This window comes from Copadichromis virginalis, linkage group LG6, assembly GCF_057382275.1.
Source record: "Copadichromis virginalis isolate Kocher_CV1m ecotype Utaka linkage group LG6, C_Virginalis_male_GT1.1, whole genome shotgun sequence".
NCBI lineage: Eukaryota > Metazoa > Chordata > Actinopteri > Cichliformes > Cichlidae > Copadichromis > Copadichromis virginalis.
Window position 1 is genome coordinate 38,313,164 of NC_140623.1, and position 17,975 is coordinate 38,331,138.

Here is a 17,975-nt window from a genome sequence, read left to right on the forward strand (position 1 = left end):
AATTGCAGCTTTACACCTTGATAAAATTCTCTTAACAGTATTTAGGAAATGAGAATTGTAATTTTTTTTGTGGTGATATTCCCAACAGATTCTCTGAAACAAGTCATTAGCGGACATTCTCTGTGAACTATAAATGATTTACAAAATGTGCTAAACTATTTTGTATGTGCCAAGAATAATAAATGGGCAAAAGCAGCTAGTGAGAATAGTAGAATTCCTCTGGTAACCATGAGCCAAATTTTTCTTCTAAAATCAACTGGCGTTTGGTTCTAGGAAAGAGTCAGACATTATAGTCAAAGGAGCTTGCAAATAAAAGCGTCTGGACTTCTTTAAGTTACTTGAAGACACGCTCAGACAAAAACTGGTTCACCCGAAAGACAAAACGCCAAAACACAGACTTAACAATGTGGTGTATGCTGTACAGTGCAGCGAGGAATGCTCAGACCTCTACATTGGAGAGACCAAACAGCCACTTCACAAGCGCATGGCACAACACAGAAGAGCCACCTCCACAGGACAAGACTCAGCCGTCCATCTGCATCTTAAGGATAAAGGACACTCTTTCGAGGATGCCAATGTTCACATTTTGGACAGAGAGGACAGATGGTTTGAAAGAGGAGTGAAAGAAGCCATCTATGTCCACTGTGAGCGACCATCTTTGAACAGAGGCGGGGGTTTATGACACCAACTCTCTGCCATCTATAATCCAGTTTTGAGATCCCTTCCCAGACGCCTTAACGCCCACTCACATCCTGGGCCATCTGACCTCAGGAATTCGCATGATAAGGTGGGGCCAGGTTTCACAATGAACACACCCGAAACTCTGGCTGATTGTGACCCACACCCAGTTTCACACCTTGGCTCAGGCGATTAGAGGATCATCAGGGGGTCCTTTTGTCCCTCTGTGGGGGGGATACTCCCACTAGGTTTATATCTGGGACTCTCCACCATTCGACCTTAGAACTGAAGAAGCTTCTTGGATGAGAGGTGAAACGTCTTCAAGTAACTTAAAGAAGTCCAGACGCTTTTCTTTGCAAGCTCCTTTGACTACGATGACCTGGATGACTGAGAACCTTCACAGACAGTCAGACATTATACTTTTCCAAGTGAATGTCAGTACAAAATCCACCAGCTGTACCAATGGAATATGGCAACCTTTGACCTGCTGAAGATATTCCAGGGAAACTGGAAGGTAGATAGTAACTGGAATGAATCCTCTGTGAACAATGAATTTATGTCTAAAACCTGATGGAAACAATACTTAATTTTCTGATGTCATGAAAACCTCAAAAATCATATCATTGTTAGCACAAGGGAATAGTGATGAAAGACAGAACACTTCTTCTCCTGAGAACCATGAATGCCTATAATGTAGAAGATAATTCTCCATGAACAAAAGCAGTGGAAAGAATTAAGCTTTTTAAATGAACTTCGGCAACTGCATCCGAATGTTAGCCATGCTTTAATACACTGGCACAATTAAATTTATTTTATTAAGAGAATTTTATGTATTATTTTGTTTTCTATTAAGGAGCTAGATGAGACATTTGTGGTGCTCTATGTACCTCTCTTAGATTATTTTTATCTAAGTTCATAGACTAACATTGACAAAATTTAAAATTCTAAATAAGGTTGTCACTTGTCAAAGGACAACACCAATTAAAAAGGGCCCCATATAGTTATGCAGTGAAAGCCTTTCTTCTTGCAGAAGAAACTGCATTTGGGACAGATGGCTCTCTAAATCCACTGATTCCTAGCCAAACCATGAAAAGGTTAGTGCACAGACAGCAGGCAATCAAGCTACAGTCTTCCCCAAGTTTTATGGTCATCGTATAATGCTTTGACTCCTATCGTGATGTGCGCTCAATCCATGTACATGCACAACATTTACCACACCTAACAAGCCTTCGAGTAGGCTTCTCACGCCTAGGGCTCACAGGGTTAATGTGAGTGAGTCAAAACTGTACACGCATCTGGAGACTGGTATGTATACCAGTCTCCAGATATATTCAGGGGAGGAAGCATGCAATTATCAACTTAAGATTGAGTGAGCTCATATAACTCAGCTTGTAACTTTCAGATGTATGTTCAGTGCTTTAACAACACTCTTATAGAAGCCCAAAAAGCGAAATAGAGCAGAGAAAATGAAAAACAGTAGTAGGCAAAAAGACTGACATTTAGATTTCATTAATTTGACTGACATTCTCATTCCGAGTAACTTAATTGGAGCTCAACAGTTGAATTCATAAAAAAAGGCTGGTAATACGCCAGAATTATAATAAAAAGTTATGAAATAAATACAACACATTTGAAGAGAGGAATGAGAGAAGAGATGGAAATACAAGGAGAAATCAGGAAGTCTGGGAAGGAATCAAAATGATGAACTAAGTGGCCTCTCGTCCCTGACAAGCAGAGCAAGATGGTGTGTGTAGACCTGGACAGTACCCTGGTTGTATGCATGTGTGAATCCCTTTGCAACCTTGTTTGACAACAACAGGATTTTGTATGCAATACAAGCAGCCTTGTGGAGGAACTGTAAGAGTGGGATAACGTAGGAGGGTCTGAGCATGTTAAAAACGAGGCATGCTGCTGTGTTCTGGATTAGATGCAGAGGTTGGATGGAGTGTGGTCACAGAGGGAATCAGAGTAGCCCAGACAAGAGGTGACTAAATTTGAGCGAGGAACTTGACAGAATCTCTGGTGAGGAAAGGTCTCATGTTGTGCTGCATTTTGAGTTTGGAGTTGTACTACATTTTTGGGATTCTGGGTGCCTGTCACCATTGTATTGTCACTGCCATCATGGATGAATGGGCTTGGTTTAAGGCAAGATTTCCCAAGGAGTGAGAATGCATGAATATTTTCAAGGCTGAATCTGAGGTTGTGATGTCAGGGGCAAAACACAAGTATGGAAAAGAGCAGTAGAAATCAATTTCCGTGGAGTTACACTGAATTTGAGGTGACACATCAAAATGGAAATAATGAATATACTTAAAAAGCAGAGATATTAAATATTCCCTTCGGTGAGTCCTTTTTTTTTTTTTTTTTTGCATTAGCCTGTAAATAAACCGTGTGTTTGTGTACAAATTACAGCTTTTCTTTCAACCCACAGCTCAAATAAAATGCTTGAGAAGAAATTAATAAATAACAAATTGCCTTCAGGATATCATCACATTCAACATTTCCTGTCTTGAACACACAGAAATAGCAGCTGGCCCCAGGGATAAACTTGACATATTTTGTTTTTCTAAAATTAATGATTTCCCACATAGACAGCTAATAACGGTTTGCCAGACGGTTACTGGGAGGAAGCTGCCAGAGTACACAGTTCTTCAGTTTACATTTTGTTTCTTTATTTTTACTCGGCTTTGAACTCCACCCACTCCCCTGCTGCTGAAGAATCCCGAGAGATGAAGGAGATTGCAAGATGGTCATGACTGTCTCCTTGCTGTTTATGCAGTGTCATGAGTAGTGTTTATCAAATGAATGTGCGTGTATGTGTGTACAATTTTGCTATGGAGGTTGAGAAAAAAAGTCTTTAAATATGAATCCACCTGGTTTGTAATGTAATGTAAAACTGCTATCTATAAAAAAAAAACTACATATTCTATTGCTCAACAGCACTACTTTCGATACATTATTATATAGTTAGAGCTGCACTTTACTACATTATATTGCTTGAAATTGTCAAAAAATAAAATATAAAAAAACATATAAAATATAAAAAACTTGTCCAGCATCCCCTAAAAAATAATAATAATTGCTACACTATGTTATCAATATTGAAGTTTTCACAGGACTCAAGTGTTCACACGCAGTCCTCTGAAAAACAAATGATATCTTTATTGTTCCCTTAGTGCTTCCTTATGTGAACAATAACCAGTTTATGCAGTGCTAATCAAACGTACTTGTTACAGTGTTACAATTTCTATAACAGCAGATGTTTTGACAGTTTGCTCATCAGATGGGTGGAAACCATAATTTTCCCAGGAGTGGACAACCCAGCCAATTTACTCCAAGGTCAGACAATGTAATTCACAGAGAAACTGCAAAAATCCAAAGAGCTACATGTCAGGCTTCAGTTAGCCTATTAACTGTTTACTTTCATGACCATTTAATTGTTAAAAAACTGGAAAAGTTGCCAGGATAAAGCAAGCAATTCTGCAAGAAACTGTCTGAAAAAGAAAAGGGTAAAGTCCACACCAACCCCAACTAAAATGCTTTGGCAAGACATTAAGAGAGCTGTGCACAAACAAATGCCTGCAAACCTAAATGAGAACTAAAGCAGCAGAATGGGCCAGAATTCCTCAACAGTGAAGTGGGACACATGATGAAGTCATACAGAAAATAATTACTTTAAAATTACTGCTGCTAGAATTGGTTCTCCAAAATACTGAATCATGGGGTATTAGGTTTTTACACAGGACTACATAGAATGTTTTTTTTTTCACACGACTGTATGTTTATTTCAGAATTTAGCTTACCTCCATGCCCTACAGGCACTCTGTGGGACTACTAAGACTGGATTTAATTGTATTTTTATATATCGCCAAATAGACATAGGCAAAGATATAGACTTTATTTAATCCCACACTGAGGAAATTCACTCATTACAGCAGCACAAGGGACAAAAAGAAAAGGTGAACTGGAAATATATTAGAGAAATAAAAATAGGAAAAAAAAGTCTACAAAAAAAGACAGAATACTATGCCATGTATAGTTGATTACTATATGCAGTAAGAAACACCAATATTTTTCTTTTTTATATATACATAAAGTGCAGTAGGAGTGAAAATAATATACCATTGCTGTAGCAATCTACTACTGAAAGAGCTGCTCAGGGTCTTCATAGTCTCATGAAGGAGGCAAGTAGTGTTGTCCATAATTGACATTAGCTTGGCTAACATATACACATAAATTAGTGTAGCTCCGTTTGTTTTGCAGACCGTTTCACAATAATAATAAAAAAAAACCTTCACTGACTGCAAAATATTTTAATATAAGTATTTCATTTTTTTTAGTTTGCCCAAATTATGTTTGAGCCAGAGGTGGGACCAAGTCATTGTTTTGCAAGTCTCAAGTAAGTCTCAAGTCTTTATCCTCAAGTCTCAAGTCAAGTCTCAAGTAATGTCAGGCAAGTCAGAGTCGAGTCTCAAGTCACTGGTGTAAAAGTCTGAGTCAAGTCACAAGTCTGAAATTTTGAATTTCAAGTCCTTTCGAGTCTTTCAAAAAAAACGAAAAAAAAGCATGTTGCAGTTATATGCTAAATGTAAATATTAGACCATGTAATTTTTAAATCTGTGTTTTTCTCAACACATGAAAAAATAGTGAACTTAGAAAATATACACAAATTGTGAAATTGCACCTCTTTAAAATGCAGCTCAATTAAACCGAGCTCCAAGAATAATTTTTACCGACAGTTCTGAGATAAGCTGCATGTTATTCTTGGATGCGGTTGTAGGACTGGCTTTAAAATCGCATGACAAAAATATCATACATAAAAAAAAGATATTTTTTTAAAAATATCATTTAAAAAAAAAACTGCATCACCAACGTAGCCTGGAAAACATTTGCTAGTTAGATGAAGTCAGCCATCACATCGTAGCATATTTATATGCATATTTATAATTATACGGTTCTTGGAGTGAGTGCATACACTCATGAAGTTTAGTAACTTCAGGTCACTGCAACAAGCCCAGGTACAGTTTACCGACGGATGGGTACAGGACCTTGAAATGCACCGTGTAGAAAGTAAAGACCATCGTACGTATCATAAGTTTACCAGTCTCACAAATCGTCGTCATAAATACACATTCGTTAACCGTTTATTAATAGGACCTTTGAGCTCAATGGTAATTAATTAGCAGTGGAAATAATTTCTGGTAGCATCACAGAAATGTAGCAGTGACAATAATATTGTATGCTGTAATCGTACTGGACAATTAGTGATACAAAACAACTGTTTTATCCTGTGAATAAAAGTATATGTTTTTGTCAATGTACCATAATAACAGAAGCGAAACGCAATATTGTGTCAGGACAATTCACTATTTATGCACAATAAACACAATAAATAAAGGAGCATAGCGCGACAATTTCTGTTCAGCGCCAGACTTGCTTGTAACCTATATCACCAATTATGTTAAGAAAAATGACGCATTAACTACAACAGCAGACTGACCTTCGTGTAAATGCTTGGAGCAGACTAACCTGTGAGCTGGAGTGTTCTGGGACGTTATATTTGATCTTTGAATGGCTGCAATCCAGGCCATCCGTCGCCTCTTTGTTACTTCGGAAACATGGCTCGAACAATTTCTCCTCAACGACGTAATCCGATAACAACCGATCTCTTTACCCGTCGGCTTCCCGTGGCTGTCATGCGACCGGCTATTGCAGTTAATAATACAACAGCTTCTTGCCATTTTTGTGTTTCTTTTTATCGCTGTATAACTGATTTTAATTGAAAGCCTGCGTGCGCTAGTACCGCTTGCCACGAGTTCCCAGAATCCTTTGCGGTTCTACCCGTGAATGACGTCACATTTTCAATCTCTATATAATATGCATGTTAAATTTTATATTTGGGGTAAAATATCAAGTCTTTTCAAGTAAACCGGTTCAAGTCCAATTCAAGTCCCAAGTCATTGGTGTAAAAGTCCAAGTCAAGTCACAAGTCTTAGAACATTTTTTCAAGTCAAGTCTAAAGTCATAAAATTAATGACTCGAGTCTGACTCGAGTCCAAGTCATGTGACTCGAGTCCACACCTCTGGTTTGAGCCTCTGAAAATAGGTGAATATATAAAAAATGGCTGTAATTCCTAAACACCTACTTCAAAAACGTACAAAAACCCATTTATTTAAAATAAAATTCTGCTCTGTGATCACATCTTTACTGTTGGTTTAAAGGTTCATAGATTCTGCGTGGCCTGAAAAGATGTTTTGATATCCAAGGTCTCGTTTCCGTAGGAATGTACTACATTTATTTCATGTTCTTCTTAATTTTCAATTTCAGGCAAGTTACACTTTAAATAAATCGTTGTGATATGTTACAGGTCAAACTGACACGCTCTCTGATATTGACTGGGTATTTAATGATAAACAGTTCTACATTTATTTTGTTCAAATACTTAGCAGACAGAGCACAACGTAAGTAATCTTTATCTCTACATATTAGTTTAATGTTAAATGTAGTGCATTTACTTTGAGTTTTTTTCAAGCACTTCTACACTAGTTTAATCAATTTGTGGTTCAGTGTTTTTGTTTTTTAAACATGTTCAAGTTTGACATTTGATTACACAAGGTCAAAGCTTGTGTAATTGAACTACACACATATATCTATTTTTTCTCATTTCCTGTTTGTATTTTAAGAAGGAACAATCTGTGTCCCAGTGGCTTAGTCACTTAGAAAGTCTAAAGAAAAATAATTCTCTTAATTATACTTTAAAGGAAGAAAGTACATATTGTACAAATTGTCAATATTGTTTACACTTGAAACAAATGTTTACCTTACACATTTTATTGAGAACAGCTATCATTAACTTGGCTTTGTGTTATTTCAGTTAATTAAAGGAAACGTACAGATTTTCTCTATAGACAAATATCTGCATATAAATATGTAGAATGTGCAGGAAAGAAATTAGAATATTTGATTTGGGATTTCTGTTTTCTGTTTGTACTGAAGTCAAGTAGTCTGGGTTATAATCATAACCAGGGTTTGGTTCCCTGCAGATAAACAAGTCATTTGAAGGTCAAAAAACAAATTGTGTAACACAGATTGAAAGCACTGACTGTTTTCTAAAGATAATTTGTTTTTTTATGAACTGAAAAATCTAATGTACATCAATTTCTAAACTATTTCTTGCAGAAATGTTTTGAATTGGATATTCATTACACACATCAGAAGTGCTAGAAAAAAATGTTGATGAATGATTTAATTGTGTATTTATTTGTAAATCATAAGCCTACTCAAATATAGTGCTTCATTTATACATGCTACAACTGTAAACATTTCTGAATTGGTATGTAGACTATCAATCCTTTAAAACTTAGTTTACACATTTAACTTACTTAGCAAGATTGAGGGCTATTATCTCCAACCACCTTGTGGCTGCAGTTCCGTACAGCCACCTCAGCAATGGAGGTGTGGAATGTGGTTCATTCAGACTCAATCAATCTAGCCTCCCTCTTGACGTTTTGTCTGAGGCGGGAGTTGAATTTTAAATTCAAATTCAGTTTATTTATATACCAAGAAATTACAACATTAGTCGCCTCGAGGCGCTTTATATTGTAAGGTAGACCGACCCTACAATAATACATACAGAGAGAAACCCAACAAGCATATGACCCCCTATGAACAAGCTCTTTGACTGGTAACAGTGGGAAGGAAAACCTCCCTTTTAACAGGAAGAAACCTTCAACAGGACCTGGCTCGGGGAGGGCGGGAACAACTGCCACGACCACTTGGGGTAAGGGGAGGAAGACGGGACAAAAGACATGCTGTGGAAGAGAGCCAGACATTAATAACAAGTATGATTCAATGCAGAGAGGTCTATTAACACATAGTGAGTGAGAAAAGTGACTGAAGAAGAAATACTCAATGCATCATTGAAGATCTCATTGACCGGGGCCTTGCCCAGACAATCCCTCACAATATGTTTCGACAAACCAGGCTTGTCCAGCATCCTCTACCACCATATGACGTGTCTGTAGATGTGATAATATGATATGATTACAAAAGTGATCATCACATGTGGCCAAGGTTGACCTGTTACCCTTTTGTTTGAACAAGTTGTTTGTTATAGGCAAACTGTGATTATCACAGAAGTTCAGCAATGAAATAGAGTTCAGATTCAGGTCATGTAGGCAGTTCCTCCCAGTCACAACGTCCCAGGTCCCATGAGAATGTTGTTCCCCATTAAGATAGTGAATTTAAGAAGGTGTATTCGAAAAGCCCTGTAATCTCAACTCTTGTTCACCACATAAGTGCACACAACCGTTAGAACCCATTAAATTAAACATTAATCATTATACATAAATGAAATTAAACAAGTAATAGCACATCACCAAGATATTAAACTATCATGATATTAGACTTTTTTTTTCTCCACACTTCTGTCAGTGTTTGATTTCACATGCGGACTCCAGATGTTATCAAAAATATTGCAGCAAACGTAACATCTGTTACATTATGGTTGAATTTCACTAAGAAAAATGGATAATGATTTTAGTACAAGAAGTCTGTGAAGGTTCTCAGTCATCCAGGTCATCATAGTCTAAGGAGCTTGGAAAGAAAAGTGTCTGGACTTTTTAAGTTGCGTGAAGACGTTTCACCTCTCATCCAAGAAGCTTATTCAGTTCTAAGGGTCAAATGGTGGAGAGTCCAAGATTTAAACCCAGTGGGAGTATCACCCCAAAGAGGGACAAAGGACCCCCTGATGGTCCTCTACCTAATCGCATGAGCCAAGAAAGGGCTGGGAGAGTACCCAGCCACTGGTACAGATATGTAAACAACACCTCAAGAAGAAAGTATAACTGTTTGCATTTCCTGGACTGCGCTGTGCACATTGAGGAGAATGGCAACCTCAACATTGAAGTTTACTGGAAGCCCACTCACACGGACCAGTACCTCCTCTTTGACTCCCAGTGTTGGGACTAACGCGTTATTAAGTAACGCGTTACAGTAACTACGTTATTATTGTGGTAACGAGCACGGTAACTAGTTATTATGCCAAAATCAGGAACGCGTTACTCGTTACTGGGATTTAGATAGGCTCGTTACTCGTTACTTCGTGTGGTGGCTATCGCGGAGCTTCCACAGATTCAGTAACATTAGCAAGTGGTGGAGGCCAGCAGGTGGATGAAGGAAAAGGGACGCAGAAGGAAAAGAGACCCGAGGCGGCCGCCGGTCCAAGTGTGAACTGAACTTCAGGTAAGAAGTTATGACCTGCAGTCTCTCTGGGTCAGATATAAACCAAGTTTAGGTGGAGTTTATTTTCGTTATTCTGACTTTTTCCGTACTGCGTGCTAGCTAGCATGACGGAGTTTCTATACAGCTGGGTGGGTGCTATGTTACTGATGTTGAACTTTATTTTGTTCATAAGTTATTAGAGTTGCCAACCGTCCCGTCTGGTATTCAGAGAAAATATTACGCGTTTCTTATTGAGGTGAAAAGGAACAGTTTGTCCCGTAATTCAGCTACAATGAAAAAGGCACAAAGCTGGAGTTATTCTGTGTCTTTACGCTGCACTGCTGCCTCTTCTTCTTTCATTCTCCCCCCTCCCTCTCCCGTTTCTACTTCAATCATGAAAACTGATCAGTGATCAGCTGATCGGCTCTCTTGTTTGTTTATCGCTCACTCAAACCAGCGGATGTCGCGCTAAACAACAGCAGCACGTTTAAGCTTGATCAGCTATTGTTAGAATTTATTTAATATTAATTTCTAGTATCAGCTGATGTTTGCTGGAGCCACAGCTGCAAAAAAGCTGCTGGTCATGATATGGTTTGGTTATCTGGTGAGAGGGAAACATGAAGATGAAACCAGGAGATGTCCTTACTGAATCATCAGAGCTGTGATGGAGAAACAGGTTTACCTTTTAGGTGACATGAATGAGTTGAAGGGAAGTTATGAACGGTTTCTGAGAGACAAATAACACCAGGATCCTTTTTTAGGTAGCTGACAGCTGGTAACTGTGCAGGGGCGGGTCTAGCAAAGTGTTGCCAGGGGGGCATGTAGGGCATTAACAGGGAATGGGGGGCACAAACAAATACTTTTCTTTCTTATTCTCATTTAAAATGTCTAGCTTTTAAAAAAATAATTATCTGAATCTTACAACAAACGATTGATAGATTGACGCATATATACCATCAAAACAGTGTACATCACTCTCACAACAGTGTTTATTTTCATTCAAAGGCTTTATGATTTTTCCTATAATGGTGGGCGTCTCTAGTCAAAATGCCCGGGACGATTTTTTTGTCCCAGTCCAGCCCTGTATGCAGCTCATCTGCAGTCTGGTGTTACCTACATCTTCCTATTCAGAAGGCAGAATTTCCGAGTTCTGAGTACAATCGAAAGCACCACGACTGCAGTTTTTGTGTTGGATGTAAAAGGCGCACATGACGCTGTGACGTAGGCTAGAATCATGGCAGTAGTCAATGACGGTCCAGGCGTGGGATTTCTCTCGTGGAAATATGCACATTATCTTTTCCTTTCTATTGGTAGGTGGCACAGTGCACTTGTGGCAAGTAAGCAAGCTAGAAGACTGGCAAAGTTATGGAAGCAACACATTAACAAGAGAATTCTGAGTAAAACCAAAGTTACTTTCCCTAGTAACTAGTTACTTTGAAAGTAACGAGTAACTTGAAGTAACTGAGTTACTTTTGAGAGAAGTAACTAGTAATGTAACTAAATTACTATTTTAAAGTAACTTACCCAACACTGTTGACTCCCATCACCCCCTGGAACACAAACTTGGGGTAATGAAGACCCTACACCACCAGGCAGAACATGTTCCCTCTAAGCCTGAAGGGAAAAAGAAGGAACACACACATGTAAAGGAAGTACTTAAAACATGCGGTTATCCCAATTGGGCGTTCATAAAGTCAGAAAAGATGTACAGAAAAGAAAATCAGACACCAACTAGGAAGGATATGAAAAACAGACGCAACAACATTGTCATCCCCTATGTAGCCGGTGTATCAGAGAAACTCAGGAGGGTTTTCTCCAAGCACAACATCCCAGTGTACTTCAGGCCCAGCAACACACTCAGACAGAAACTGGTTCACCCGAAAGACGAAACTCCTAAACACAAACTTAACAATGTGGTGTATGCTGTACAGTGCAGCGAGGAATGCCCAGACCTCTACATCGGAGAGACCAAACAGCCACTTCTCAAGCGCATGGCACAACATAGAAGAGCCACCTCCACGGGACAAGACTCAGCAGTTCATCTGCATCTAAAGGACAAAGGTCACTCTTTCGAGGATGCCAACGTTCACATTTTGGACAGAGAGGACAGATGGTTTGAAAGAGTAGTGAAAGAAGCCATTTACGTCCACTGTGAGCGACCATCTTTGAACAGAGGCGGTGGTTTACGACACCAACTCTCTGCCATCTATAATCCAGTTTTGAGATCCCTTCCCAGATGCCCACTCACACCCTGGGCCATCTGACCTCAGGAAATCACATGAATGGGTGGGGCCAGGTTTCACAATGAGCTCACCCGAAACCCTGGCTGATTGTGACCCACACCCGTTTTCACACCTTGGTTCATATGATTAGGTAGAGGATCATCAGGGGGTCCTTTGTCCCACTTTGGGGGGAAACTCCCACTGGGTTTAAATCTTGGACTCTCCACCATTTGACCCTAGAACTGAAGGAGCTTCTCGGATGAGAGGTGAAACGTCTTCAAGGAACTCAAAGAAGTCCAGACGCGTTTCTTTCCAAGCTCCTTAGACTTTAGTACAAGAAGTAATAGTTCCAAATAGTCCTTTTGAATTCTCCGTATGGAGCTGCTTAAACTTTAGCAAGTTTTGCTTCTTATGTAGGATTTTATTTGTGTTCTTCTGTTTCTAAAATCCCTGTTCCTTATTGTCACACAAACACTTTCTTTTGCCTAAAGCGCTGCATTTATCTGCCTGTCAATCAAAAATGACACAAAAAATAACCCCTAATTAAAATATTTGTCTACCTTTTCTCTCAGGCAGGTTCAAGCGTATGCATCAAGTTCAGTGCTGAGAATACAAAATTAATAAAATAAAATAAAAATCAGCTAAATCTACCTATTTATCCCTACGTAGAAATATGCACAGGTGAAAGAAAGCGCTGCAGGCAATGTGAGAAGGTAAACATATGAGTGTATTCATGGAAAATCAAAGTTGTGGGTAGAGAACAGAAATAGGGGGAAATAAAACTTTAGATTAATGCTAGAAACATGGCAAGTTTTACTCATTTTTTGCTGACTTTGGCCTATCATGATAGTACATCCAACATATAAAAATACCTTGGTGCTGCATGTTAAAACATTGTGTGATAAAGTTTATTTTGTACCACTTTGATCTTCACATATATTTAAGAATCTGCTATACAGTGCTTGACATTGTTTTGTTTAAATTCCTAAATTGAACTAAAACACTGAGTTTCTTTTATTTATCTCTTTTATTTCTTTTGCCATACTTTTGTCCCCATTGGTATAAACACAATATACCACCACATCTCAGGCAGTACTGTACTTGCCCTGATGCTGAATTAGTTACTTTAAGAAGCTTAGTGCATTGCCTTTCAAAAGCATAATGATCTCCTTTATCCCAAAATACCAGACAGCCAAATTAACCAACCACATAAATCATAACTGCTCAAGCTATCCTTAATGTTGTGAACTGTGCTATCCAACAAGCGAGGATCTCCACATGCATTGAGAGGGTATTGTCATGACTGCCTTCCTCAAGTGTGAAATTACTATCAAATTGTGGATGAGTTGTAAAATGGCCTGCCTATGTGTGGTGCTTGGCAGTAGTTCCAGTGACTTAACACATTATATTTCCCACAAAACAAAAACATGAAGGGATAAAACACTGCAATACAAAATCTGAGCTATAAAGAAGAGAGGGTGATAAGATGCAATCAGAATGTAAAATATGGAAAGAATATAAAGTATGTTTGTTGAAAATAAGGACAAACATTTAAAATGTACCATTAGTTTTAAATTTTCAGCATTTCCCCTTTTGTGTGGCAGCAATAGTCTGTGCTACCTTTTATACTTTTATGTATATTTGTGAGGACCATTCCTCATGGTTGTTCTTATTAAAGAAAAGCCCATTGCTAGAGAATGTCACTATAGTACTATATGTCAATATAGTACTATAGTGTACATCTGACATTTTGGTATCACACTGGACAAAGTGCATTCCTCTTTAAATGACAATCACTTCTTTGAACAAATCAAGCTCCATCAACAAAGCTTGGTGGGAAGGAATATAATGGTCCTGTAAAGAACTGTGACTTCCATAACATCTATCAGCACTGAGATAAAGTTATTGATCTGCTACAAACCAGACCCTGTCGCAAATTATTTATCAGTGCTCATTTGTTATAAGTCACTTGTAGACTTGTGACTGAATAAAATCAAATATAAAGCTTTTTACTGTCTATGAACAAAGCTGATTAGCCACATAAACAAAAAAAAAGTAAATTTAGAGTATCTTCTGATAACCTGTGCATCTAAGAAATATAGTTTGATCACCACTAAAACAAGCACCCAGATTTCTGGCCTCAATATCCAAAAGACAACGCTTCCATGATCCAACCTGTAGATAAAAAAATAGCGGCTGCTCAGTACCATAGTGTGCAGCGGTCACCAACTTTTTGCAGTGTCAATTACAATGACCTCTGAAACTTAATTTGGCCTTCAGATTAGCTCAAGCAGTTGCCAGGAGAATGGTACTTGTCTGATTGCATTTTGTCAAATGTAAAGTTTGGTGGAGGGGGACAGAGGTGTGGACTCGAGTCACATGACTTGGACTCGAGTCAGACTCGAGTCATTAATTTTATGACTTTAGACTTGACTTGAAAAAATGTTCTAAGACTTGTGACTTGACTTGGACTTTTACACCAATGACTTGGGACTTGAATTGGACTTGAACCGGTTTACTTGAAAAGACTTGATATTTTACCCCAAATATAAAATTTAACATGCATATTATATAGAGATTGAAAATGTGACGTCATTCACGGGTAGAACCGCAAAGGATTCTGGGAACTCGTGGCAAGCGGTACTAGCGCACGCAGGCTTTCAATTAAAATCAGTTACACAGCGATAAAAAGAAACACAAAAATGGCAAGAAGCTGCTGTATTATTAACTGCAATAGCCGGTCGCATGACAGCCACGGGAAGCCGACGGGTAAAGAGATCGGTTGTTATCGGATTACGTCGTTGAAGAGAAATTGTTCTAGCCATGTTTCCGAAGTAACAAAGACGCAACGGATGGCCTGGATTGCAGCCATTCAAAGATCAAATATAACGTCCCAGAACCCTCCAGCTCACAGGTTAGTCTGCTCCAAGCATTTACACGAAGGTCAGTGTTTTTTAGTAGTTAATACGTCATTTTCATAACATAATTAGTGATATAGGTTACAAGCAAGTCTGGCGCTGAACAGAAATTGTCGCGCTATGCTCCTTTATTTATTGTGCATAAATAGTAAATTGTCCTGACACAATATTGCGTTTCGCTTCTGTTATTATGGTACATTGACAAAAACATATACTTTTATTCACAGGATAAAACAGGTTTTTTGTATCACTAATTGCCCAGTACGATTACAGCATACAGTATTATTGTCACTGCTACATTTCTGTGATGGGTACCAGAAATTATTTCCACTACTAATTAATTACCGTTGAGCTCAAAGGTCCTATTAATAAACGGTTAAGGAATGTGTATTTATGACGACAATTTGTGAGACTGGTAAACTTATGATAGGTACGATGGTCTTTCTTTCTACACAGTGCATTTCAAGGTCCTGTACCCATCCGTCGGTAAACTGTACCTGGGCTTGTTGCAGTGACCTGAAGTTACTAAACTTCATGAGTGTATGCACTCACTCCAAGAACCGTATGATTATAAATATGCATATAAATATGCTACGATGAGATAGCTGACTTCATCTAACTAGCAAATGTTGTACAGGCTACGTTGGAGATACAGTTTTTTTTAATGTGTATGATATTTTTGTCATGCGATTTTAAAGCCGGTCCTACAACCGCATCCAAGAATAACATGCAGCTTATCTCAGAACTGTCGGTAAAAATTATTCTTGGAGCTAGGTTTAATTGAGCTGCATTTTAAAGAGGTGCAATTTCACAATTTGTGTATATTTTCTAAGTTCACTATTTTGTCATGTGTTGAGAAAAACACAGATTTAAAAACTACATGGTCTAATATTTACATTTAGCATAACTGCAACATTATTTTTTCGTTTTTTTTTTTTAAAGACTCGAAAGGACTTGAAATTCAAAGTTTCAGACTTGTGACTTGACTCAGACTTTTACACCAGTGACTTGAGACTCGACTCTGACTTGCCTGACATTACTTGAGACTTGACTTGAGACTTGAGGATAAAGACTTGAGACTTACTTGAGACTTGCAAAACAATGACTTGGTCCCACCTCTGGAGGGGGAAATTGACTATGTGCACGTTAGCATATGCTACTTCCGGTGCGGAAACTCCCGTGGGGAGCTTTGTTTCCAGTGTCCTATTCACGCCTTGTTTACAGTCCAAAACAAGTTAAGCAAATGAATGAATCAAGCGGCGATTTACATTTCTATAGATGTCTTGGGCATTTACCGAATATATCTGTAAATGATGTTCATCGACTTGTCGATATTTCTCCCCCGCGCCTCAGAGCAAAAGAGAAAAGGGATTCAAATGTTATATTTCTCAGCTGTCCCTCGTTTATCGCGGGCGTTATGTTCTAAAAATAACCAGCGATAGGTGAAATCAAGTAGCCAATTTTATTTTTTGACGGTGCAAAACGTTTCGTGGACATCGTGGACATACAGTACTGCACTGCAGAGTCACACTGCTAGCGATCGATGCAGCGATTCTGTACTGTACAGGAGAGACGTCACGGAGGAGATCGTCTGCAGCGATCAGGACGCAGGACACAATGTGACGTAAAAAAAAAGCATGCAAACTTGCACTAAAAAATCTGCGAAACAGCGAGGTGAAAGGTAAACCGCGTTATAGCGAGGGACCACTGTAATTTTTAAGGTATGTCACAACATACCCTTCGTAAATACTAATGTATAGAAACCCTTACCAGCAATCATTCATTTTTTGTGTGGCTTTTTTCACGGTTTGTTAACATGCTGTGTAGGTGTGTACTTGACTAGCTGATATCGACAATAACGGGGAAACATCTGGTTTGACTTCACCTGTAGTTTGAATGCTGAACATTTGCCTGTTTAAATCATAATAACTGTCACTATACAGAGATGTGCTTCTGAATGTGGACGATGTGTCTTCTGATTTTTGTAATGCAGTTCTGCTTGTGTTGAGTGATGTAAGCAACTGATCGATCTAAACTTTTTAAAGGTCAAAATTGATCATTAGATTTTTTTATGACACAACAGCAGTCAGTGTTCCCACCTTCTCCTCTTTGTAACTTAACGTGATCTTTCCGTTTTCGAGTTTTGGACATGATTTTGGAGTATATCTTCGCAGTAGTGATTGACCGCAAAGTAAAGCTACCGGAAATGTACAACCCCACGCTCTCTATTTAGACCCAAACCAAACAGTATTGTTTGACTGATGGCCCTTAACATAAAGACTTGTTTCGGACTTTACGTTTCCCAATTTTGCTTTAAGTTATAAAGTTATTTTGTTATTTACATGTGGCCTAATAATTATCCTTATTGCTGTTTTAGAGAGGAGCGGTGCTTCAAAGGATAGTTGGAAATTTCTGTCAGAATCTGCAGATTATACAGTACAAATAAAATGTTCACGTTTCTCCAACGTTGTCTTCCCAACAGTTTCACTAACATCTACATTGGATGGCCAGTAAGCGTTCACGATGTCTTCTCCGGCGCTGATAATTGGTGTCTGTCTTGTGTCAGTAACGTAAAAGACAGATTTAATGCGACATGACCATTCAAACAGCAGTCGCTTTCTAAAACATCAGATATGTATCGGATTCAGTACCACATACGAAAATGACCTGGATCAGATTGTAAAATAACGGATTTGTGCTGTTCACACCGTCATACCATGTCATACCATAATCGGATATGTAACATGTTTTGTATCGTACGTTTTGAACAAAACAAGAATTAATGAAAAGTTTGTTTTAAAGTTGGTGTAAACAGCATTGGAAGGGCATGATCATACAGGAATTTGCACTGAGCTGACTAAAAAATATATGCTTGAACATACCAGTTTTAATACATACTGGAGCTGTGTGAGTCACAAAGGGAATAGAGATGAG